This window comes from Schistocerca serialis, chromosome 7 (genome assembly GCF_023864345.2).
Source record: "Schistocerca serialis cubense isolate TAMUIC-IGC-003099 chromosome 7, iqSchSeri2.2, whole genome shotgun sequence".
In the NCBI taxonomy this organism is placed as follows: Eukaryota; Metazoa; Arthropoda; class Insecta; order Orthoptera; family Acrididae; genus Schistocerca; species Schistocerca serialis.
This window is the reverse complement of record NC_064644.1, coordinates 293554019-293578503: the sequence shown is the minus strand read 5'-3', so window position 1 is coordinate 293578503 and position 24485 is coordinate 293554019. Positions and strand designations below refer to the sequence as shown.

The 24485-nt window shown below is 43.7% G+C and overlaps 1 protein-coding gene across 2 annotated transcripts in view; it reads right to left on the bottom strand.

The window, feature by feature from the left end:
• LOC126412381 (dihydropyrimidinase-like) overlaps positions 1 to 17736 on the bottom strand; it is a 265941-nt gene extending 248205 nt beyond the window's left edge. For both annotated transcript variants that reach the window (XM_050081951.1, XM_050081952.1), the window contains exon 1: positions 17601 to 17736. The gene's annotated coding sequence lies outside the window, so the exon portion shown is untranslated. The remainder of the gene's footprint in view (positions 1 to 17600) is intronic.
• Positions 17737 to 24485: the final 6749 nt, after the last annotated feature.

Here is a 24485-nt window from a genome sequence, read left to right as displayed (position 1 = left end):
TGGCGGGAGACGCTATTTCCTACGTAGCTTTACGTGCTCAGTGTTCACTCAAAACTGAAAAGAGCGACGCGACACGATCGGCGGGCAAACTAGAGACACTGCCCAACACATCTGTGCAAAGATTTACCGGATTTTCCCAGTGGTTTCCATTTCGCGACCGATCGGAACTTACTTTCTGGACAATCCTCGTATACATCACTGCTGGCTGGAGTGGCCGAGCGGTTCTAGGCGCTACAGTCTGGAACCGCGCGACCGCTGCGGTCGCAGGTTCGAATCCTGCCTCGGGCATGGATGTGTGTGATGTCCTTAGGTTAGTTAGATTTAAGTCGTTCTGAGTTCTAGTGGACTGATGACCTCAGAAGTTAAGTCCCATAGTGGTCAGAGCCATTTGAACCACTTTTATACATCATTACGCACAATTAATTTCATTATACAAGCATTTGGATGTAATCAAGTCAGTTCATGTTCAGTGTTATTCTCTGTTGGTGTAATAAACTCATAGTTACTAAAAATCTCATGCGTTATTTCAGAAGATATTTTTACCTTGTTCATTTATTCATTTCATTCATTAATGTGGGACGTGATAGGATGGCGGAATATTACACTATGAAAACTTCAGTTTCCCTGCTAAGGCCTACAGTCAGTCATTTGCGTGTAAACTTCCTGTGACGCGACATTCCACAGTAGGGTAACTGAAGGGTGGTTCCGCGCTGCAGGATTTTCCAAGGCCAAAATTCTGTAGAGGTACCCCACATACCTTCCACCAAAACAGACGCGTTGTAACTTTAGAAACAATCTGTTTTTTTATTATCTGTAATCACAGACACATACAGAAGTGGCGTACGCATTAGCGAAACTCGGTGTAGAAAGAGAACGCCCACTGGGACGTAGTGTGATGTACCTGGGACGCCCCCCGCAAGCGTATTCCGTTTTGCCAGGTCGGCGATCTTCCGTGCCAGGCACACATAGCGCGCGGCTTGCCTGACTAGGCGGAGTATCCCTCCAAAATTAAACGCCGGCTCACTGGTTATGCCCTTGAGGAAACGCCCAAACTGCGGAGCGCGCTGCGAGAAATGTGTTGCCGCCCCTAAGTGAAACTCCGCAGAGAGGACCCAATACTTCCGTCTCAGCTTTTTGCGACGTACCCTATCTGATCAAAAGTATCCAGACGCCTGTTGGTGGACATTAAACTATTAGTGCCCACATTAATGGTGCATAGGACAAGAGCGGACTTTTATTGAGTTTGTGGACAAGAATGAACTTCTGCAATCTCATTGCGCTAGTTTAAGGATTGTTGAAAATCTGTTTTTTTTTCTTTATTGCATATCGATCCTACCCCCGAGAGGGGGGCTGGCAGCGACGTAATATGCTGCTCTACAGCCTACAGAAAAGTTAAAAAACATAATGCGAATATAAACAGACAAGAAAAACAGGCAATAACACGGTGACATTGTAAAAAAAAAAAACCTGTAAAATGGCAAAAAGTTATGGAATTTAAAATATAAAGACACTGCGATGACGATGCGGATGAAGATACACAATAAGTAGACTGGCACAATTAAAAAAAAAAAATCTCTGCGACAGTCTGGTTTATGTTCGCACGAGAAATGCAACTAGCGACAGTATGGTGGTTGTTCGGAACACTGACAGGGGATGCACAACGCTGAATGCTCACGGAAAACAGCACTGTAGAGGCGACACGTCGGCGGATGAGGGGGTGGGGGGGGGGGAAGGGGGCGGACCCGGACCTATGAGGTGGAAAAGGGAGGGGGGAGAGGAAAAGAAAGAAAGGGGAAGCCGATGGAGGGAGGGGACATAGCAAAGGGGGGGGGGCGGCTGGCCGAATGAGAGAATGGGTGGGAAAGGCAGTGGAGGGGAGAGCATTGAACATCTGTTCTTTCACTCTTGTGTTACTACTTCTAAGAAGCAAAAAATGGCTCTGAGCACTATGGGACTTAACTTCTGAGGTCATCAGTCCCCCAGGACTTAGAACTGCTTAAACCTAACTGACCTAAGGACATCACACACACACACACATGCCCGAGGCAGAATTCGAACCTGCGACCGTAGCGGTCGCGCGGTTCCAGACTGTAGCGCCTATAACCGCTCGGCCACATCAACCGCCTCTGAGAAGCAGTCCACTGGTTGGAACAATTGGCAATACAATGTAAACATTTTTTCCTACAGCGAGGACCTCATCACACCATCAGTTTAGAGCAAGTATAACAATTAAAATATTTTATCTTTCAAGTTTGAAAGCTCTAAATACACGTCTAGTCAGGGTAACGTGACCACCACGTATGTTCAATGACTACGTGCAACTCACAGACGGCTGGTAGCAGCACTAGCAGTGGTCCGTATATGAAACGTGTCGGGGAACGCGGAAAACAATGCAGTTGTTGTAATGCGGAAACGGAGCGATTTATCTGACGTCCAATAGGGCACGATCATTGCCCTTCGCGCCAGGAGTGGAAACATTTCCGAAACGAATAAGTCTGTAAGCTGTTCGCTGTCACCATGGTTAAAGTATACCGTGCGTGGCAAAATGGTGCTATGCAAAACCGGGGTTGAGGCAAATGTGGTGCACCACGGGCCAAAGGTAAAAGATAACCTGCAGAATAGCGATGATGTGCTAGACGGCATAGCCTACGCAGACGATCTCCTCCTGCTGGTTGGCGGTCGTAGCCGCGAAGAGTTGGAACCTAAAATTGAAAGTTCCATATCCATTCTAACCACATGGTGTCACGATACCACAATGACGATATCACCTAGCAAGTCCACATACTTGCTACTCAAGGGACAATTAATCAGGAATCCAACGGTAAGAATAGACGGCTCGCCAGTTCTTCGGCTCCGTGAGGCCCTATTCCTAGGCGTAGTCATCGATGAGAAGTGGAGCTATACATCACATACGAGGTGTGGCTAGAAAAAAACCGGACTAGTACTGGTGAAACAATAAAACGAATGCAATAAGGCTGAAAGTCGCGTGGCCTGTCACGTGACTCTCGCTCCGCCTACTGCTCGAGTTTCATCTGCCTCCTGCACTCAGTCTGCCCGTGGCGTCTGTTTTAAGTAGTTGACGTTTTGTCTGTGCGTCGGAAAATGTTGAGTGTAGAGAAAGAACAGCGTGTTCACATCAAATTTTGTTTCAAACTAGGAAAATCTGCAAGTGAAACGTTTGTAATGTTACAACAAGTGTACGGCGATGATTGTTTATCGCGAACACAAGCGTTTGAGTGGTTTAAACGATTTAAAGATGGCCGCGAAGACACCAGTGATGACACTCGCACTGGCAGACCACTGTCAGCAAAAACTGATGCAAACATTGAAAAAATCGGTAAACTTGTTGGACAAGATCGCCGTTTAACAATCAGAGCAGTGTCTGAGTTAACAGGAGTTGACAAGGAAAGTGTTAGGCAGATTCTTCATGAAAGTTTCAACATGAACAAAGTGTGTTCAAAAATGGTTCCAAAGTGTCTCACAATTGAACAGAAGGAACGCCGAAGAATGATTTGTTCTGACATCCTGGAAAACATTGAAAGTGATCCCACCTTCTTACAAAATGTTATTACTTGCGATGAATCGTGGTTTTTTACTTACCATCCCGAAACTAAACGCCAATCGATGCATTGGAAAACTCCTGGTTCTCCACGACAAAAAAAAGCACGAATGTCAAAATCGAAATTCAAGGAAATGGTGATTGTTTTTTTTTTTTTACATCAAAGGGATTGTGCACATTGATTGGGTACCAGAGGGACAAACAGTGAATCAGCATTACTACATTAGCGTCCTGGCTACCCTACGTGAGCGAGTACCGAGAAAACGGAATGATTTGTGGAGAAAAAAGTCATGGATCCTTCACCAAGACAATGCCCCAGCTCACAGTGCGTTGTCAGTGAAGACGTTTTTGGCAAAACACAACATTCCCATCTTAGATCATCCACCCTACTCACCTGATTTGGCCCCCTGTGACTTTTATCTTTTCCCTAAAGTCAAGTCAGCTTTGAAAGGAACTAGATTTGAGACTGTTGAAGCAGTAAAAGAAAAAGCGACGGAAGTAATGTTTGGACTTACCGAAAATGATCTGCAGCATTGCTATGAACAGTGGAAAATTTGTATGGAGCGGTGTAGAGACCGAGGAGGAGAGTACATTGAAGGAGATAACATGAAATTGTAAATAATTGTAAATAAATGTTTTTTCCAGCATCAGTCCGGTTTTTTTCTAGCCGCACCTCGTATTGACACAGTGACGCAGAGAACCCAGGAAACATTAAAAAACTTGATTGGGATTCGACATATGTGATTTCATTTGCCACCTGACCTAATAAAACTGTACCATAACAGCATTTTGACATCAGTTGTAGGATATGGGTCACGAGTCTGGGCTCACAGGCTCACGAGAGTCATGCCCGCCATGGCAGTTAGGAGAGTGCAGCGGAATATTCTGCGTTTTGTAGGGGCATACAGGACAACACCAGGTGGGACGCTACTAGTACTAATGGGGCTTTGTCCCCTGGATGTCAAAATCAAGGAACTGGCTGCATGGTATTGGGTTAAAAAGGAAAAAAGGGATAAAGTAGTTGAATTAATGGGGACACACTTGGGAAGTAAATCTGAAATTAAAGATAGGGGGGGGGGGGGGGAGAAGCTATGGCAGGAGCAATGGGATAATGACGGAACAGGTCGTCGAAGTATTAAAAGAATACTTAAGGAACAGTCAATAATAGATTAAACCAGATTTAAACCCGATCAGACTCTGTGCACCTGTCCCTTTCCGCCGGGACGTGAACTTGGCCAGCCGCTTCACACCTGGGATCCGCCACGTCTACGACTAGGAGGAGGGTGCACACTCAGATCGAATTGGACACACACCGGATTTGACAGTAGGATAAGAATTAGGTTAAGACGTAGGATAAGTTAGGATAACACCATTAGTATGAAACTGCAGCGACTCAAACATCTTGGGCCAGCCCAGTGACAGGGGCATGCCTACTGGGGTTAGCTCGGTGGGCACGGCCAAAAAAGTAGGTTTATAATACGCTGGCACGCATGTAACGCTGCAGGTAGAGTACATTAATTAGTAGAACTAACACCAGTGAGACTTGGAAAGCCCATTGTGGAAGTAAAACGACTAACACTCGTAGTAACTAATTAAAAATGCTGCAGTACTTGTAATCATTAGTACACTCCTGGAAATTGAAATAAGAACACCGTGAATTCATTGTCCCAGGAAGGGGAAACTTTATTGACACATTCCTGGGGTCAGATACATCACATGATCACACTGACAGAACCACAGGCACATAGACACAGGCAACAGAGGATGCACAATGTCGGCACTAGTACAGTGTATATCCACCTTTCGCAGCAATGCAGGCTGCTATTCTCCCATGGAGACGATCGTAGAGATGCTGGACGTAGTCCTGTGGAACGGCTTGCCATGCCATTTCCACCTGGCGCCTCAGTTGGACCAGCGTTCGTGCTGGACGTGCAGACCGCGTGAGACGACGCTTCATCCAGTCCCAAACATGCTCAATGGGGGACAGATCCGGAGATCTTGCTGGCCAGGGTGGTTGACTTACACCTTCTAGAGCACGTTGGGTGGCACGGGATACATGCGGACGTGCATTGTCCTGTTGGAACAGCAAGTTCCCTTGCCGGTCTAGGAATGGTAGAACGATGGGTTCGATGACGGTTTGGATGTACCGTGCACTATTCAGTGTCCCCTCGACGATCACCAGTGGTGTACGGCCAGTGTAGGAGATCGCTCCCCACACGATGATGCCGGGTGTTGGCCCTGTGTGCCTCGGTCGTATGCAGTCCTGATTGTGGCGCTCACCTGCATGGCGCGAAACACGCATACGACCATCATTGGCACCAGGGCAGAAGCGACTCTCATCATTGAAGACGACACGTCTCCATTCGTCCCTCCATTCACGCCTGTCGCGACACCACTGGAGGCGGGCTGCACGATGTTGGGGCGTGAGCGGAAGACGGCCTAACGGTGTGCGGGACCGTAGCCCAGCTTCATGGAGACGGTTGCGAATGGTCCTCGCCGATACCCCAGGAGCAACAGTGTCCCTAATTTGCTGGGAAGTGGCGGTGCGGTCCCGTACGGCACTGCATAGGATCCTACGGTCTTGGCGTGCATCCGTGCGTCGCTGCGGTCTGGTCCCAGGTCGACGGGCACGTGCACCTTCCGCCGACCACTGGCGACAACATCGATGTACTGTGGAGACCTCACGCCCCACGTGTTGAGCAATTCGGCGGTACGTCCACCCGGCCTCCCGCATGCCCACTATACGCCCTCGCTCAAAGTCCGTCAACTGCACATACGGTTTACGTCCACGCTGTCGCGGCATGCTACCAGTGTTAAAGACTGCGATGGAGCTCCGTATGCCACGGCAAACTGGCTGACACTGACGGCGGCGGTGCACAAATGCTGCGCAGCTAGCGCCGTTCGACGGCCAACACCACGGTTCCTGGTGTGTCCGCTGTGCCGTGCGTGTGATCATTGCTTGTACAGCCCTCTCGCAGTGTCCGGAGCAAGTATGGTGGGTCTGACACACCGGTGTCAATGTGTTCTTTTTTCCATTTCCAGGAGTGTATAAATTAGGACACACTAATATATTGGGTGGTGGGTTATCATGTATCATGTTGTTGTTGAAACGAAGGCTAGAGAGATATATTCTGGCGAATTGAAGTGCACCTGTTGAGCAACTGACTGCCTAGACGCGCCACTAGGCTACCGACAGTATCCCCTCAGCGACCGTTCAGCGAAGGTCGCTGGCTATGAGCTTCTGCAGCAGGCAGTTGGTTCATGCATTGCTATTCATCGGCGACGAAGGCTGGAATTTGCACGCCAGTATGGCAACTGGATAATCACTGAGTGGCGAGGTAGGTTTTTCAGATGAATCACATCTTATGCTCCATCAGACCGTTGGCGTGTACGGCCTGAAACGTCTGAAAGCAAAGGATCCAAGATGGAGGAGGGATCGTGACGGCCTGCAGAGTATTTTCGTGGCGTTCCTTGTGTGATTCCGTCATTATGGAAGGCACAGTGGATCAACATAAGTATGGACCAGTACCTGGAGACCATGTCCACACCGACATACTGTTTGTTTTTCCTCGGTACGATGGCATCTACCAGCAGGACAATGCAACGTGTCCCACGGATCGCAGAGTACGAGCCTGATTCGAAGAGCATAGTTTGCCGTACTCCTCTGGCCACCAAACTTCCCGGATTTAAACCCAAATGAGAATCCGTAGGACCACCTCGATCGGGCTCCCCGGCCATGGATTCTCAACTGAGAAACCTAGTGCAGCTGGCATGGCTCCACATCCCTGTTCCAGAACCTCATTGTCTCTCTTTCTACACGCCTCATGGCGGTCCGCGCTGCAGAAGGTGGTTTTGCAGGCTTTTGACAGGTACTCTCCTTAATTTCACTGAACAGTGTACTTCCGTAAAAAACTAACAATCACATAATATTTATTGAAATTTATGTAACGTTATTTGTATCGCAGAGACACGTCAAACATGAAAGTAACGCTAAGCACTAACGAGGGACCGCGCGAGGTAGGCTTGCGGTCTAGGTCGCCTTGACACGGGTCGCGCCGCTGCTCCCGTCGGATGTTCGAGTCCTCCGTCGGGCATGGGTGTGTGTGTTGTCTTTAGCGTAAGTTGTACTGAGTATTGTGCAAGCTTAGGGACCGATGACCTCAGCAGTTTGGTCCCACAGGACTTATCACAAATTTCCGTTTCCATATCCACTAATGAGGGCATTTTAATAATATTTACTTTCATTTTGATAACTTGTTTACAAGTTTTAATTTATTAAATGTTGCTCAAAGGGCAAGATGTTGAGGGCAGTGGAACTGTGGGAGAAAACTGTATCCCGCAAAATTGTCTCATTCCAAAGAAGAAGGAAACAGAGAAAGATGATGGAGGTACTTTTCATTCTGCCATTGAAAACAAGAATGATTTTTTCTGAGTAAATTGCATGACAGTTCGGTGGTTACTGCGTTATCAAATGCAGCTAGTGTTAACCCAGTAACTAATGTTAAGACATAGTCGCAGCTGTCAACGAAACACATCGATATTTCAAAGTTCCTCGACCCATCGTCCTGACAGAACACAACAAGAACATGGTGGAACTCATCGAATTCAGGAAATATTAGGGGGCTCTTTTCTGCTGTTTATTGGATGTCACTGTTCACAGTGTCTGGATATCCTACCGCAAAAGTGGAAATACAGTCTACCTTTAAAATTTTAGAATAGAAATTGTGCAGATACATTTTGACAACGTTGGTAACGCCGCCGAAAAGGCTGAACGAACCTTGCGCTCCAGTATTGTAGCTGATGAACTGTGATTTGACGGAATGACGCATCTGAGTATGAAAATACGAGAGCTCAAAGAAGACGGTGTGTTGGAATAAACTGTAATAAGACATCAGCACGTTCCCTGTGCAAGAAATGTAGTATGGAAGTACGTGCTGAGTGCTTTGCTCTTTGTTACGCAAAGTAATTTTTTCTTTGTTTGCAATCTCTACTCACGTTTAATTTATTTATTTCTGTACAAAAAGATTTAACCATTTCATATAAATGTATGTTTCGGAAATGGAAATTTGTGGCAAGGTCTTATGGGACCAAATTGCTGAGGTCATCGGTCCCTAAGCTTCTGCACTAATTAATCTAACTGAAACTAACTTACAATAAAGACAACACACACATCCATCCCAGGGAGGACTCGAACCTCCGACGGGGGGAGCCTCGCGGACTGTGACAAGGCGCCCCAGACCGCGCGGCTACCCCGCGCGGTTCTTTTCACTAAACGCTTCTTTTTCGCTGTAACAAACAAGGTAAAAGTAATAAATGTAAAAAGATTAACAAAAATTTAATTCGGCCACTAATGGGATAATATGCGATGTATCCACCCCGTTGTGACCTCGAGTCGCAACCTGCAAGTAGGCTTTTCTCCAGCTCGGAGGGTGAAGAAGACAGCCTACATGCCCAGGCGCAACAAGTTGGCCAGCAACTTCTAAAAGCATCGTGCAAAAGGCGCAAACAGCGCGGAACTATGTTTCACGCCACGAATGACGTGAAACAATTAGTACGGAGGTGTGGTATTACTCCGCACTAGGACAGAATTCGCGGTTCGCGGATTAACCGCCAGTGTACGCCAAGGAAAGTTCTTGCGCGGTGTCTTCGAGAGACTGCCAAAGATTTCCAGTTCCTGTCGCCCTACAGTACTAATGATACAGCCTTTCTACATCTGATACACATACGTACTCCGCAAAACATCTTACGTTGATGGGGAAAGGTGCTTCGTGTACCATTGACAGTACTTCCTTTTCCTGTTCCAGTCGCGAATGGTTCGCGGTAGGACTGTTTATATTTTCAAAAATAATCGGAGTCCTACCATCGATATTTAATGATATCGCAATTGGCGTCCGCACGTCGAAAAAGGTATCGATGTAGCGACGGAAAAAATATCGACGTACCGACCTACAAAAAAATCGGTTGTACATTGTAAACATACGAAGTATTGCCGGTTTTAGAACTATATATTTAAGTATTGATTTATTATTCCATATTCTTACATCAACAAGCTAGCTGCCTGCTTATCCCCCTTAGAGGAAGAATTGAAAGGAAAACGATGCACGTTCACGACTGGTGATAACTACTTTGCTAATAGCGGTAATTGCACGTAAGAGGCACAATAAAAGTTGTCCGACGGGCCCATCGTTCGATTTCATCACATATTGGATTTGTTCGGAACACTTTATGTCGACTTCCCTGTTTTTTAATTTCTGCAAACGCAAGCGACCTAACAGTTGTAGTGTCAAAATAGCGTGGAGAAGTTAAACGTTGCAGTTTCGGTCAGCGGCGCCTAGCGCCGATAGCGTCAGCATTTCCTCTCATATATCTCTACTCACCGCAAAGACCAATCTTGTCATTTAGATGGTTGTTCGTCATTTTCAGCAACTCTTTTTGAAGAATGCCGATGAGAAGTAAATAGCACACTGTCACCCCGCCATCCCCCCGTCCCAGTGCAGTCGGACTTCTTTGTGCCACCTATACTTGCTTCACACAGTCAAAGAGAAAGACTGGACGTGATCAAAGCTAAAAAAGTCGGAAGGCTCCTTCACTGTTCTCCTACAACTTCAAAAGAACAGTTTCAAATATTTACCGAAAATTGCGAAAAATGGAAGATAAAATAAAAGTATCGGCACTCGATAATTCCATTTTGGCGTCTATATATAGGGAGCGGAATATCTCCAATATGTATCGATACTTCATGAGTAAAATATCGATATATCGATATTCTTTCGACAACCATAGATTGCGGTAGCAACGAGTGCTGATAAGCCACCGTATGCGCTCATGTCTCTAATTTTACCTTCGTCGTCTATTCGTTAGATAAATGTAGGAGAAAGCAAATATGTTGGTTGACTCTACTTGGAACAGTTTGTATTCTTGAGGGTCCGTAGTGCGAGCGCGATATATGTCTTGCAAAGGCGTTATAAGTAGAGAAATGAAGCTCGCTGCTACGTTTGAAGTACTGTTTGCGAGAGGCCTATTTCGGCTACAGTGCCAATTTCTAGCTGCCGGCGACTGACGCATGGGTTCGTTAATCTTTCATTCTGTTCTTACGTATGTCTATTGACAGTATTGGGCGATTATACAACGGTACTAGCTGTTTTGACGTCCACAAAACATCGATTGGCGTTGATTGTTATGTCTTATAGGCGGCGTATTTATATGATTGTGGCAGCTATACTGCCAAAACTCGATCGATGATGTTGTTGTAGATGAAATTTTTTTAGCTATGGCCTTTTTGTTCTGTTTACTAGTATTTGTTCTTTTTACAGCCTTATTTGACAGAACACCAACGATGTTATACGCTATAATTTTGTTTTAATTTATTAATTTATGAGTTTCTATGTATGAGAGCTATTCGGAAAGTAATATCCAATCGGTCGAGAAATGAAAACCCCAGTGAAAATAAAAAAATATATTATTTGCAACACTTTTCTACACCGTCTGCTACTTTTCTACGTAGTGTAACAACCCATTTATAGAACCCTTAATGAGCAGCCTTTTGTTGCAAAAAGAAATAGAAAAACCAGTCGTCCTGACAGAGATGACAGCTTCTGACAACAAAATTTACACTCTTGACAGTTTTATTAACAATAATGTTATGTAAATACTAATGCTTATCATAAAGAAAGGACTGAATGAAAGACTACCATATAATACGAAACAGAAACTTTAAATAAAGAATTCAAAAAATTATTATTTACGAAGGATAAAGCCCAGACCATAAATTGACCAAAGATAACATTTATCCTAGAAGACAGTTGTAGCCGTATCGAGCTGTAAGTTAGTTGTGACTACGATGTAACTCGGCAATGGGGATGTTAAGTTCACTTCTCTCTTGTACTCTTGCAATAGTAGTACGCATGTTAACCACTACTAGATTGTTTTAAAACCGATATGAAGTTTAAAAGTTTTACGGTTGGAGGTATTGGTGAGAAGTCGGACTGAAGTAAAATCGTCTTTACCGTTTAGACAGATAATGGGATAGTTGATATATGTGACAGAAAAATATCTCGTGTGATTGCTGACTTGTGATGGGACTTAGCATTCGTGATACTTAATAGTCACGAACATCAAACGACATAGAAAGAGACTGGCCGCCGACAGAAACTCAATTGTTAGACTTGAGTATGCAACAGATAAACGCAATCACGAAGAACTTACAATTGCTCCGTGTTGTCAGAAGCTATCGTCAAAGACAGAATTGCTGATGCTAACAGACGCAATTCCCTGAATGAACAATCGGTGTGTGTGGCCAGTGTAGGGACAAATAATTACGAAGAACGATAAGTTTTAATTCAACTTTAATTCGTCGTGTCGCATACATCAATTAATGGACATTTAAAGTGTATTTGTGGAATTAACTGATTCTTCGGATAACATAAAAGTGTAAAGTGCTTTAGTGACAATTTAACTGTAAACAGAAATAAGTTTACACCAAAATACGATGCATTCTGAACATTGCTCAACGGCATGTTATCTCTGAAATTACGTCGTGTAGTTGTTGAATAAGCGACGTAGCGACACCTTCACGACGGAATAACAATTAACAACTCAATATCCTCGCAAAAATCATGATGTGTCATCGGCTTAGGTGATGCACTGATGATTCAAGACATTATATTTTCAACGTTTGAACGTTTTCTCAAACCGGTCATAAGAACTACAGTCAGCAACTTCGCGTAAACTGAAAAGTCTGTCGCGAACACCCAAAGCATTTCAGATCAAGGGAGTCAGCGCGTTATCGAGTGGTGCAGTCTCTATATTTATAAGTGGAGGTGTCAAAACGTTGTCTTCATAGCCAGTAGTTTGTGTGAGCAGAGATGAACGTCAGGGGGAGCCAAGTCGGCCCTGTGGCCTATGACCAAACACTTCCCATTTGAAACGCTGCAGAGGCGTCGTTACCCCTGCAGTGTGCCGCCGAGAATTTTCAAGACGAAGGAAATTAATAACAGGTACGTTATGTGGGGTTGCATGAAATCAGGAGAAACCTCGCAAAGGGCATCAATACTTGGCAGGAGACACTACTGGTCTCCGTATCTTTACGTGCTCACTAAACATGCGTCATGTGACTAGGGCCTCCCGTTGGGTAGACGGTTCGCCGGGTGCAAGTCTTTCGATTTGACGCCACTTCGGCGACTTGCGCGTCGATGGGGATGAAATGATGATGGTTAGGACAACACAACACCCAGTCCCTGAGCAGAGAAAAATCTCCGACCCAGCCGGGAATCGAACCCGGGCCCTTAGGATTGACATTCTGTCGCGGTGACCACTCAGCTACCGGGGGCGGACACGTGCTCACTACGTATTCAGAACTGAAAAGAGTGACACGACGCGATCCACAGGTACGCTAGAGACACTTCACAACACATTTGTGCAAAGCTGCATCTGATTCTCACTGTCGTTCTCATCTTTCCGAACATCTCTCGTATTAGTGATATGATCTCTGCTGTTAATTTTACCTTTGCTTGTAAATTGTTATCTTTTATCTTTATTTAAGATGTTAATCAAATTTTCAATATAGTGTTTGTGTTTACTGACATCTTAAAAGTTTTATTGACCTCAAACCACCGCGATTTGCGACTTCAGTGGTGTCAAGCGAGAGCTCATTGGCTGGCAGGGTGGAAGTCTGTTGTGTTTTCTGATGAAAGCTGGTTCTGCCTCGGTGTCAATGCTACTCGTGTGTTGGCTAGAAGGAGGCAAGTTGAAGGTCGGCAAACAATCTGTTTGCGTGCTGGACACACTGTACCTACACGTGGAGTTACGGTCTCAGGTGCGACTCTTAGTTATACCACGCACACTGATTTCGAAATTACGTCGATCTGGTGATTCAGCCTGTTGTGTTGCCATTCATGAACAGCATTCCAGAGGGTGTTCTCCAGCAGGGCGACGCTCGTCCACATACCGCTGTTGTTATCCAACATGCTCCACAGAGTGTCGACATATTGCCTTGGCCTGCTCCATCGCCAGATTTATCTCCAATCGACCACATATGAGACATCATCGGACGACAACTCCAGTGTCATCCACAACCAATATTAACCGTCCCTGTATTATCAAGTTACCTTCCATTCAGAAGGCTATTGCACACAGCGACTGTTATATTGACTTGTAAATTATAGATTGCAGCGATCAGTTGTCCTTTTAAATTTTATTCTGCAGATCTAGATCTCGGCTAGAAGCTAGCCATTCTCAACGCACTATTATTTTCGCTCAATGCATGTAATGCCTGTTGGTCGGGCTTCATCCACAGTTCATTGAATACTACTCAGCAGTATTCAATGAACTGTGGATTTTCGCTCAATGCATGTAATGCCTGTTGGCCGGGCTTCATCCACAGTTCATTGAATACTACTCAGTTCATTGAATACTACTCAGTAGTATTCAATGAACTGTGGATGAAACCCGACCAACAGGCATTACATGCATTGACCGAAAATAACAGTGCATTGAGAATGGCTAGCTTCTAGCCGAAATCTAGATCTGCACAATAAAATTTAAAAAGGCAACTGATCACTGCAATCTATAATTTACAGGTCCCTGTATTGACCGACCATGTGCAACAGGCATGGAACTGCATCCTACAAACTGACATCCGGCAAGTCAGTGTCTGAGTCCGCGGGTGGCAACTGAAAGGATGAGGAAACACAAGCAGCATTGTAAAGTACAAACTTTGAGAGCAGCACTCCAAGCGAGAAAACAGTCTTGCTGGAGCTTACCCGAGGATGGCGATGAGCGACATCGAATTGGAGTCCCAGCGATGTGGCTGAGAACTCCTCTGGATACAAAAAAATGGATTTTTAAAGGGTTGTAGTGGCTCACTATTTCTCCCTATCTACAGTTGCCCGCCAATCCTGGAGCACTTTATAGGGATTTTCCAATCTGGAGTGGGGTTCTGCACCTGTCTGATGCCTCTGGCCAACGACGTTTATGTCCTTTCCTTTCCACTCTGTACGTGGGGATGTTTCCGGGCTTTACATTAACAGACTCCAAGTTTGGTAGCAACAGCATTCAGCTGACAGCTAAAAGTCACTCCACATTCTGTTACGGCTAGCATCGACAGTGTTCTATTCACTTGGTCTCGCCCTGAAGCCTCTCACATGAGTGGAGACCGCTATTATTACAGCAGTTTTACCCATTGCCCCTCTCACTCTAACCTGTATAATTCCACCGACGTTGCGCTTCTCAGGGCAAGTATCCAGCTTGCTGCGTACGCTAAGACGTGCTTCATCGTGACTGTCTTCTACAGTGACGCCCTGCAAAACCTTCTAGACAGTGAATGTAGTTACCAGTTAATTCTCTGGGACAGCTGCTCAAAGCGTCTGCAATTTGCAACGCTCTAGCTTTACCGATTACTTCCTGTAACATAATCGCTGACACGTTACCTGCTTCTTGCGTTGTATCTCTGATTTTCTATCTTGGAGTGCTCTCGCTGGCTTCCAACAGCTTTAAAGTTAACGGTGTATAACTCAACACGTCGTCAATATATGACACAGCGTGCTGTTAAAACTACAGGCCGAGGAAAAGGCTTCTTCTCGTAGACAGAAGAGATGTATCAGAACTCACGTATCTCTCCGTTTGCATCCCCCTCACCGGTGTGTCTGAACCCTTGGAGGGAGGGAGGGGGGAGTGGGGGGCTCCACCTCCCCTTCCGTAAGGCTCTGCCTAGTGATTCGTGTCCTGACATTCAAACAGCACAAAACAAAAATAGAAGTTCTTAAAGAAACAGCAAGGAGAGCTGGACTCCAAATGACGCTTGAAAAAACAAATTACAACTAGAGAAACAACCTTCCATGTAAAATTGTAAAAGCTAAATGTGCGAAAATTGAGAGAGTTTCTCAGTTCAGATACGGAAACTGGCCTGTAAAAGATTGGTTGCTAAATTCGTTGTCACAAAAAGGAAACACCTCTCAGTCTTACAAGAGACACATACAAAAAAAAAAAAAGTCATCTCAAAATACACCAAAAGGGAAGAGCTTACAGGCTTTCAAGAGACATCTACAACCAAAAAATTCATCTCAAAATACATCAAACTGTGACACAAAAACACCGTCATGAAACCAGAGTGAGGGGCTGAGACATTGACGTTAAATAGAAAGTGAGACACTGAAAAAATCCGAAAGGGAGAATGAGAAGTACCAGGAGAATTTTTGGTCCAAATTGTATTCAAAAAGGAACGTACAGTCTGCGAGCAAATAAAGAAACATGTATCAGAATATGAAAAAGCGGAAGCTAAAAATCTTTGAGCAGAATAAAAGAGTGGAACGAACGACATTAACTAGACAGACTGCGGAATTCTTCTAATCTTGCAGTAAAGCACAAACTGAAACAATAAAATTTGTCAGTGCAGTAAAAGAAGACTTTGAAGGAATCAGGAATACTACACAGGGAAGCCGGCCGGAGTAGCCGAGCGGTTCTAGGCGCTACAGTCAGGAACCGCGCGACCGCTACGGTCGCAGGTTCGAATCTTGCCTCGGGCATGGATGTGTGTGATGTTAGGTTTAAGTAGTTCTAAGTTCTAGGGGACTGATGACCTCAGAAGTTAAGTCCCATAGTGCTCAGAGCCATTTGAACCATTTTGAACCACACAGGGAAAGCTTGGGCAGGAAACTTGACAACAGGGCAGTTCGCCTGGCAGAAAAATGCCGGAGGACCGGAACAAATTGATACTAACGAGCGGAAGAGAGGCCACACTGAGAGAATGAAAGGGATATGAGTAAAAAAAAGCTAAATAAAACTCTGAAAATGATCCACGTTGCATACCGCTTGTGCAGTAGGGCCCAAACGTAAATAATAAATAAAACACTAGTTACACGCAGCAAATCTGAGTGTGTTCAAGTCATCAGAAGTATCTGAAGATGAAAGTTAGCAGCCATAAAATAAAGTCAGTTGAACAAAATGTTCTCGTGTTGCCTTAAAAACAACAACCCGTGCTGTCTTGTCACAATCCGTCCCACTACCGCACAAGTGGTTTTAAGGGCACCTGCTCGTGAACAGGCAGCATTTTTGTCCCATACTTTCAGAGCCGTTACTTTACATCTATAACACTCAGGATGTTGCTGTTTTATGCCAACACTGAGTGGCATTTTTTTTAAGCAGCAATATACATTGTATTTATTTAGCAACACTAATTTAATATCTAAAATATTTTGTTCACACGACGAATTTTGAAGACATATTTAGTTTCCGACACCATTATCTAGGATATCATGCGTATAATATCACTCAGACCGTGCCAGGATTCTCTCATTACCGATATAATTATGTTATGCCTCAAATTATATAGGTTGAAGTATACTACAAATCATCATTGATTGCCGTTCTTAAAGGATACAGTGATTAGGTGAAACAATTTTTTTAATTCCTCAGACATACGTCAAATTATGTGAGACATGCAATGATTCTATGAATGATGAGAGAAACCTGACACAGTTTGAGGACTCATGATGTCCTAATATCATTCAGTCTTGGAGTAGAACACCGATGTCTTAAGTATTACATATGAAGATCTACGCACTCTGGAAGTACGGGATGAGAATTCTATCTCTTCACCAGCAGGTCCCTTTAAAGTAAGACAGGACTTTTTTTCTGGAACAGATCACTCTAAGACAAGTACTTTGCGTGTTCAAGTACTCCTGACTGAGAATTTAAACACGGACTGCCAAATGATGAAAGTGTCACCCTTGAGTCTACAAGAAGGATAATATTAAAGAGAACTACATAACAAGAAACAAAGTTTCAGGTTCGTTTTCCATCCGGCACCGAGCTTTAACATCGGGTAACGTGTAGACTCTGCTGTAGAGCGGGTGACGCGTTCTATTTATATGATGATTCCAAAGATGACGACTAGCGCAATTTTTTCCACGGTTGTGGTTAGTAAGACTGAGTCCAGTAACGCGTTAACCGTGTAGTTTCATCACGCACCGTCCCTTCCTGCTGTTATTTAGAAGCATGCAGTTGGAGAGAACGCGCCGGCTCCGTTGCGGCGCGCGTGACTTACTTCTATTGCGTCTTGTCGTACGAGAAGCTGTGCTCAGCGCGGTCGATGCTAGCGACTGTTGCCAGGAGAGCCGAAGAGGTGCGCCTCAGATGCGAGCGGCGAACGCACTGCAGAAGGCGCTGGGGATACGGCGCGGAGGAGCTTGCGGGGGCAGCCGCCAGGGGCGCGCCGGGCGCAGAGCAACGAGCCATTTCCCGCCGAGGGAAGCCGTCGCCAGGGCAGTGCGAGAAAGCAATTGTTGCTACTTGTCGTAATGGTCGGCTGCTAACTGGTGATCCATGGTATAAGCGTCCTGTGCACGTGACGCAACGCTCGATAACAGGAGGATCGACAAACAGCGAGAGTCACTTTTTGTGACGCGTATTCGGAAAGAAACAGAGATCTTCACCAATATCATCAGGCCGAGGAAGGGGCGTGGATAGGGTCAGCATATTTCGGAATATAAAAAAAGAGGACACTTTCCTCATTTTAAATTTATTACATAAGAAACGAAAAACTGCATTTTACTTCAAATCATAAAATTAGATTTCACCATTGCAAACTTTTTTACAAATCCAGTTGTCACCCCTAACACATTTAACATATTTCTCTTTTTCCAAGTGGAATACCAAGCCGCTGGCGCCAAGACTTGGTAATGAAACATAGGTTCCTGGGCAGGAAACCATATATTGTGCTTTCCATTGTACTCTTCCGGGCGAGCTTAGATATATTTCTCGCAATTTATTCGTAAACGTGTATTTGCTATTAGGCATGATGACAAATTATCAAATTGTCTTAAACAAAAGCGAAACAAAGAACAATCAAAACGCATTCTTCAGCTGTCAAAAAAAATCTTAACTTACAAAATAAACAATTTTTCTGTTTTGAGGTTATATTTAGAAAATCACGAACCTTACACAGTAAGATAATTTGCTGGAAAAGGAGTATGTAATTTAAATTTTCGATTTTACACAGAGTACGCGAAGGAACTTACCCCCCTTCTTGCAGCGGTGTACCGTAGGTCTATATAAGAGCGTAGCGTTCCAATGGATTGGAAAAGGGCACAGGTCATCCCCGTTTTCAAGAAGGGACGTCGAACAGATGTGCAGAATTATAGACCTATATTTCTAACGTCGATCAGTTGCAGAATTTTGCAACGTGTATTATGTTGGAGTATAATGACTTTTCTGAAGACTGGAAATCTACTCTGTAGGAATCAGCATGGGTTTCGAAAAAGACGATCGTGTGAAACCCAGCACGCGCTATTCGTCCGCGAGACTCAGAGGACCATAGACAAAGGTTCCCAGATAGATGCCGTGTTTCTTTACTTCCGCAAGGCGTTCTATACAGTTCTCCACAGTCGTTTAATGAACAAAGTAAGAGCATATTTACTATCAGACCACTTGCGTGATTGGATTGAAGAGTTCCTAGATAACAGAACGCAGCATGCCATTCTCAATGGAGAGAAGTCTTCCGAAGTAAGAGTTATTTCAGGTGTGCCGCAGGGGAGTGTCGTAGGACCGTTGCTATTCACAATATACATAAATGAACTTGTGGATAACATTGGAAGGTCACTGAGGCTTTTTGCGGATGATGCTGTAGTATATCGAGAGGTTGTAACAATGGAAAATTGTACTGAAATGCAGGAGGATCTGCAGCGAATTGACGCATGGTGCAGGGAATGGCAATTGAATCTCAATGTAGACAAGTGTAATGTGCTGCGAATACATAGAAAGAAAGGTCCCTTATCATTTAGCTACAATATAACAGGTCAGCAACTGGAAGCAGTTAATTCCATAAATTATCTGGGATTAGGCATTAGGAGTGATTTAAAATGGAATAATCATATAACGTTGATCGTCGGTAAAGCAGAAGAATCCTAAATAAATGCAGTCCGAAAACAAAGGAAGTAGGTTACAGTACACTTGTTCGCCCGCTGCTTGAATACTGCTCAGCAGTGTGGGATCCGTACCAGATAGAGTTGATAGAAGAGATAGAAAAGATCCAATGGAGAGCAGCACGCTTCGTTACAGGATCATTTAGTAATCGTGAAAGCGTTACGGAGATGATAGATAAATTCCAGTGGAAGACTCTGCAGGAGAGACGCTCAGTAGCTCGGTACGGGCTTTTGTTGAAGTTTCGAGAACATACCTTCACCGAGGAGTTAAGCAGTATATTTCTCCCTCCTACGTATATCTCGCGGATAGACCATGAGGATAAAATCATAGAGATCAGAGCCCACACAGAGGCATACCGAGAATCTTTCTTTCCACGAACAATACGAGACTGGAATAGAAGGGAGAACCGATAGAGGTACTCAAGGTACCCTCCGCCACACATGCGGAGTATGGATGTAGATGTAGATGTAGAAAGAAGATGCAGCTGCTTCAGTATACTAGTCCGCTAAAAACACGTGTATTGCGCAGTAATAAGCTGTTAAGTGAAAACTATCTCAGGTAGGAAGTTAGATATCACAGCTATCTCTAACACACTAAGTAAAAAGATTGAAACATCGAGTGTAAGCAATATAAATCGATACTTTCTGTGTTACTAGCACAACAGATCAATTGTAAGCAAATAGCAAATGATATAATTGAATAACTGAAGTAAAAAAATATATAAATTGTTGACGATACAAGATGAAAACAAAAATCAAAAGATCTTAATTTCAAAAACTAAAAAATACGGTTATTAGCAGAAAATGTATGTGGACGCCACATTAAAGGTCGAAAACCTGAACATATCAGCGTAAATGCAGCTGCAGGGGGGAGGGAGAAAGAGGGGGTGGAGCAAGCCAGGTTCTATCCCTGTGCCCTGGGTTGGTTTTAAGGGGAGAAAGTATGGTGAAACTGATCTAAAAGTCACGTTTTCCATTTATTATCTATTGATAATACCTGATCTCTCCAGAACAGTTTGATGTATTATTTGTGAAACAACTTATACTCGTATTGTAAGTGTACTTTTTATCATTTCAAAGTTAATAGTACAAACGAAATAAAGTCCAATCATTTTGCACTGACTGTCTGTAGCTCTGGAAGTGTTCAATCTAGAAGGCTGTGGTTTTCAAATGTTAATTCCTTGACTTCGTGTCCGTCTTAAGAGACTGGATGCACTGTATTCCACATGCATTCAGTTCTTTGTAAGTGTGAATTGTAATGATAATAAACTATAAATGGTAAAGAGAGACTTACAGATAAAACTATTATGGAACGGCAATAAGATACAACCCATATGACATACAAGAAATGAAAACATTAGACTGGGCTGTATTCTTCCACAAATCATCCACTGACGATACTCCTACACATGATCTATGTCCACTGGGTGCTGATTCACGGAGCAAGTAGTGTAAGGCTCAGGGAGCAGGAAGAGAGGAGCAATTCAGGCAGAAAGACAGCATGTGACCTGCAACGATGGAAGTTATTAAACCAGTGTATAGCGTGTTGCCTCATCCTGATCTGTCCAAACATCTCCATTGTCAAAATCAAAAAACGCTAATAAGTTTTTCAATAATTTCATTGGAACGTACATTCCAAAAAATGTGTATGTGGGAATGAAAACTCAACACCTGGGTTTTTGAGATGCTGTGGTAACTTTTAAGAATGGTAACAAGGGAAGAATTCGGTTATTAGAGCAACTTGGTAGTACTCCAGGAGCCAACACGCTTCAGGACGTCTAGCGAGTGGGCCGATTTACAATCACTGAAGTCGAGTATGCGTCAAGAGAAATGACTAAAGAAACAAGAGCAGGAAAATAAGAATACGTGTAGCGTTGCAGGATAATCAAGAAAAGAAGACAGACAATGCTGATTACGCGTCCAGCTGCATCTAGTAGGTGCCACGCCTTCGTATATTTGTTGATTTCATCTGAAACTGTGAATTTGATTTAATGAAAACTACTTCTTTAAAAATATTTCACTCATTACCCCAGGTACGGTTACAGATATCTTTACCTAATTTTACACGTATCTATGACGGTTTTTTTTTAAATTTACGGTGGAAAAAGAGTTTTTAAAGAAAAAAAACTAAACATAATTTTAAAAATTCAGAACTAATTATTTATTCAATCAGAAAAGGAGTTATACGGTAATACAGAAAATTTTCAGCTCTCTGTCTATCAAAGTTTCTGAGAATATGTTGTTGTTGTTGTGGTCTTCAGTCCTGAGACTGGTTTGATGCAGCTCTCCATGCTACTCTATCCTGCGCAAGCTTCTCGATCTCCCAGTACTTACTGCAACCTACATCCTTCTGAATCTGCTTAGTGTATTCATCTCTTGGTCTCCCTCTACAATTTTTACCCTCCACGCTGCCCTCCAATGCTGAATTTGTGATCCCCTGATGCCTCAGAACTTGTCCTACCAACCGGTTCCCTCTTCTTGTCAAGCTGTGCCACAAACTCCTCTTCTCCCCAATTCTATTCAATACCTCCTCATTAGTTATGTGATCTACCCATCTAATCTTCAGCATTCTTCTGTAGCACCACATTTCGAAAGCTTCTATTCTCTTGTTGTCCAAACTATTTATCGTCCATGTTTCACTTCCATACATACTACACTCCATACAAATACTTTCAGAAACGACTTCTTGACACTTACATCTATACTCGATGTCAGCAAATTTCTCTTCTTCAGAAACGCTTTCCTTGCCATTGCCATTCTACATTTTATATCCTCTCTAATGAGATAATGGGTCATCAATATTACAGATTAAACATTGTAGATATATAACATACGTACTCCCCTTAAGTTTCTCTCCATGAATCATTACGCATTCAGGAAAAAGTACGCGTGTGAGGAACAGCTTTCTTCGTTCACACAACAGCACCCGGAAAATAATAGATACAGACGAACAGGTAGACTCCCTCTTCCTAGATTTTCGAAAAATGTTTAGCCGCCGTACCACATCGTCAACTACTAAGCAAATTCCTTCGTATATATATGAGTGTCTCAATGAATCAGTGACTGACAGAAATCAGTATATTATTGCGCAGTGAATGTTCTACAGAAACGAAAGTAGTTTCGGATTTACCACGAGGAAGCATAACAGGGCCTCTAAGGTTCTCTTCACACACCATGGGATCAAAAGTATCGAGAAACCTACCTATGCCGGCCAGGGTGCCGAGCGGTTTCAGGCGCTACAGTCTGGAACCGCGCGACCGCTACGGTCGCAGGTTCGAATCCTGCCTCGGGCATGGATGTGTGTGATGTCCTTAGGTTAGTTAGGCTTAAGTAGTTCTAAGTTCTAGGGGACTGATGACTTCAGAAGTTAAGTCGCATAGCGCTCAGAGCCATTTGAACCAAACCACCTACCTATTGGTTGTTATTAATATGGGTTTCGTCTTTATCACGCTTGAACTGTGCTGAGGAATCTTTCACTGAGGCGGCATGTCTATGGAGGAATGGTAGCCCATTCTCCCTCACGAGCCGAAACGAGAGAAGCTAGTGATGTTGGACGCTGTGGTCAAGGATCGAAGTCGTCGTTGTAATGCAACTCGCCGGCCGCGGTGGCCGTGCGGTTCTAGGCGCTGCAGTACGGAACCGCGGGACTGCTACGGTCGCAGGTTCGAATCCTGCCTCGGGCATGGATGTGTGTAATGTCCTGAGGTTAGTTAGGTTTAAGTAGTTCTAAGTTCTAGGGGACTGATGACCTAAGATGTTAAGTCCCATAGTGCTCAGAGCCATTTGAACCATTTAATGCAACTCGAAAGTGTTCGATTGGTTCAGGTCGGAACTGTGGGCGGGCCCTTATATTTCAGGAATGATATTGTCCATAAAACACTGTGTCACAGATGTTGCTTCTTGAGAGCGTGCATGGTAATGTCGATACGTACGATTATCGTCCCTGAACTGTTTTTCTACTGAATGCAGTACAGAATGCTGTAAAATGCATTCATACCCTTCCACATTTAGAGTTTTCCTAAGCGAAACAAGGAGACCACATACAAACCACGAAGAACACCACATACCGCATCTCCACCTTCTCCATACGTCACTGTTGGCGCTATAGGGTAAATCCGGGATAGACGGCCATTATTTTTTCAAAAGCCAGTTTCACAGCCTCGTACACAATAACACCTTGAAACTGTCCATAAATTACATTTTCAATCCACGAGAAACGTAAGTCGAACTTCGTTTACAAAGGTATACCGAATTTCATACACCTTGCCCGGGTGTCAGGGTTAGATGGCCGGACATGTAAGGCTAGATTACTATCGGACAAAACACTTTAAAATCAAAGAGAAAATTTTAAAAAAGTTTAACACTTATGTTTATTGAATATCTTGACGTCAAAAGTATGTTATAAAGATATACATTGTAGGTAAATTATAACTTAAAGATAACTTCATTTGTAAAAAAGCATTTTACAATTCTTGAATTTTTTATTAACTCGTTGGAACATACCAGTTTTATATCGAAAATAATGAGAAATCGTCTCAATCATGCAGTTAGTTGGATGTAGAACAATGCATAATTTTTGTTTTCTATGTCAATAGCATTTAGAGGACTTCTTTATATGATCGCCTTGAAGATGCGCTATTACGAATGTACTTATTTGGCATCTACAAAAAAATAGTGATGTCATGAAAATTTAATATATAACACGTTCACGATATGACCAGCAATCTCGATGATGTTTTGGACGCCTTTGCGGAACAGCCGGGAGAGACTGCCATAGCGAGTCATCATATAAGGTGGACGTAAACTCAGAAAAACTTCAGTACAAGTTTGCAGTTAGACCTAAACAATTCTCAAACAGATGTTTCCGTCGCTACTCGCAGTTTAGGTTATGTTTAAATCAAAAGATTGTGATGTTCCACATAACTTCATGGTATAATGAGAGCCAAAATCATGGAAAATACTTACTTTTAGTTGAAATAAAAAGCCATCCGGAGCAACAACAATCACTC